This window comes from Galeopterus variegatus, unplaced genomic scaffold (genome assembly GCF_000696425.1).
Source record: "Galeopterus variegatus unplaced genomic scaffold, G_variegatus-3.0.2 Scaffold17285, whole genome shotgun sequence".
Taxonomy (NCBI): domain Eukaryota; kingdom Metazoa; phylum Chordata; class Mammalia; order Dermoptera; family Cynocephalidae; genus Galeopterus; species Galeopterus variegatus.
This window is the reverse complement of record NW_007743396.1, coordinates 14,759-17,578: the sequence shown is the minus strand read 5'-3', so window position 1 is coordinate 17,578 and position 2,820 is coordinate 14,759. Positions and strand designations below refer to the sequence as shown.

General features: G+C 46.1%; 1 pseudogene; it reads right to left on the bottom strand.

The window, feature by feature from the left end:
- Positions 1-2,045: 2,045 nt before the first annotated feature.
- On the bottom strand, positions 2,046-2,525 carry LOC103582676 (annotated as a pseudogene).
- Positions 2,526-2,820: the final 295 nt, after the last annotated feature.

The following is a 2,820-nucleotide window of genomic DNA, read 5'->3' as shown; positions in this document are numbered from 1 at the left end:
GCTCAGCCAGTGAGCGGGAACTGGTCTCCACATGGGATCCGAACCCTCGGTGGGAGCGCCGCCGCGCTCCCAAGCGGCGCACTCTCCAGTGTGCCACCGGGCCGGCCCAACTGCAAACTTTCATAGGTAGATTTTATCATAAGTAAAGTATATTTCAATAAGTTTAAAAATCTATCCATCTTTTTCAAATATTAATACAGTTATACAATTTTATACAGTTTATAACCCCCATGAAATGTACTTTTGTGAAATAAACAGCAAACATATTGTGATGTCAGAAATTTAAATGATATGAGAGAATGAGAAACTGCGAGGTATTTTGATATAGTCCCATTTGTTTATTTTCTCTTTTGCTGTTTCCGTTTTCTGGCTCATGTTCATAGTCTGTGCACACACCTAGTTCCTGAATTGCTTCACCTATATTTTGCCTTAGTGTTATTTAATTTTCAGGTCGTATAAATGTCTTTAATCCACTTGGAGTTGATTTTAGTTTTCGATGTGAGGGAAATAACTAATTTCATCCTTCTGCTTATGGACATCCAGTTTTCCCTTCATCACTTGTGGAGAGGAAGTCTTGTCCCCAATGTAGATTTTTGTCACCTTTGTCCAATATCAGATGGCTGTGAGACTGAGGGGTGATTTCCATGTTCTCAATTCTGCTCCACTGGTCTGAGTGTCTGTAGTCAGTAATAATAGTGTCTATATTCAGTAACAATACATTTCAAAATAGCAAGGAGAGTAAGTTTCAAGTGTCTTCCCTCAAAAATTATAATTTGATGTGATGGATATATTGACCTTGTTCCAGTTGTCGAGAAGACAAAACATCACTAAAGCCAAAATGTCTCATTAGATTAGTTATACTATGTTTCCATTTGTATTGTCAGGGCTAGTGCTCAGACCCTGCAAACCCATGGTACAAACTGGGTCACAAACCCTCACATGCCAGGCTGGGTCACCAGACACTTCACTCACAGGTTCACACTACGTAATTGGGAAAGATCCTGGTACCATTGGCAGATGACATGAGCTCTATCTTCAGCAACAGCAGCAGCAGCTTACAAGTTCAGCAGATTGCAGGTCGAGGAGGTGGTGGTGGCAGCGGCCTTGTGGAGGGCCCCGGGGGCACTGTCAGCCACAACTTGGACCGACACCCTCCAGCAGCAGTAGAGGCTCCTCCATGGCCCCGGTGGGCATCCCAGGGGTTGAGGGAGCACCGTGGATCAGAGCCACTCATCCTTTATACTTCAGTACATAACCCAGGACACCTGGGTGCACATGCGCAATTACATTAGACAATAACCAAGGAACACCTGGGCGCATGTGCCTATTTACATCAAATGCTCAGACATATTTTGAACATCTGAGGGGTCCTGACCATTTTCCAATATTTTCCCAACAGATCTAATTATTCCACATTAGATACATTTATCAAAACGTCATTATGTTCCTCATAAATGGATACAATTATGATTTATCACACAAGATACTATTAAAAAATAGAGAAGGAGATATAGCCTCTCTCAGACCACACAGTGGTAAAGGATCAAGGCATCCCTCAGAAATCATGAGTGAGCTGAGGACAGCAGCCAGCACAGCTCCTCTTCGACACCTTCAATGTGACAAGTGGAAGTAAACAAGCCACAACCAGAAGAAAACATCAACACAACCCTTTCCTCCACATGTGACACGAGAAGTTCTGCGTTAAGGTCTCACACATAAGAAGCTTGGACGTCATCGCTCCCATCCAGACAACAATAAAAACAGGGAAAAAAATCAAAATTGGTGGCAATTCTTGTATCTGTAAAAGAATGAAGTCACAGGGTGAACGGCTGTCCTCAAAATTGAAGATACAGCCAGGAAGACACAGAGGGTCATTACCTGTCTGATTAGAAACTCAAGAGCAGAAACCTCCGTGGGTTCCAGGACTGGGGGAGATAAACCAAAGCTGTATGTGGCCTCCGGTGAGAATGTGAGAAATTAGAGTCACAAAGAATAAAGGACATGACCCTCATGGGCATCTGGGAGTCAGCAGAGCAGAGGAAACCTCAGATCCCAAGAGGAACACCCCATGCCCTCTCTCTGCCTGCTCCATGGGGCACAGGAGCTGGGTGGGCCTTGAGTGCCCCCTGCAGGCGAGACCCCTCCTGTATCCTGAAGAGAGGTTTGTGTCTGGGCTCACGCTGACTTCCTGTCACTGTGTCTCTGGCACAGTAATACAGGCCTGTGTCCTCGTCGGTCACAGAGCTCAGCGGCAGGGAGAACTGGTTTTTGGACGTGTCTCTGGTGATGGAGGTGCGGTGCTTGAGGGATGGGTTATAAGCTGTACCAACACAATAATTGATAATTCCCATCCACTCAAGCCCCTTCCCTGAGAACTGGCGGATCCAGTGCCAGTAGGAGTCACTGGTTGTGATGGAGTCACCAGAGACTGTGCAGGTGAGGGAGAGGGTCTACAAGGGCTTCACCAGTCCTGGGCCTGACTCCTGCAGCTGCACCTCAGACAGGACACCTGGAGACAAGGAGAATCAGATCCTGTCAGTCACATGCAGTCACAAACATACCATAACCCATGTGTGACATCTGAGACACTCACAACTGGGAGCTGTCACAAGGCATAGGAGAAAACCCCACAATCTCATCTTTGATTTGATCTCCACTCTGCCTTCCCCAGAGACCTGAGCCCTCTCTGAGGACAGACCTGTGAGCTTCCACCACCCGTGTCCACATTTACTGTAGAGCTTGAAGGAAAATTTGCATGTGGGGGAGCTCTGTCCTTATAAGTGGAGAGAAACTGAGGTGGGAACGATTGTATTTTTTGAA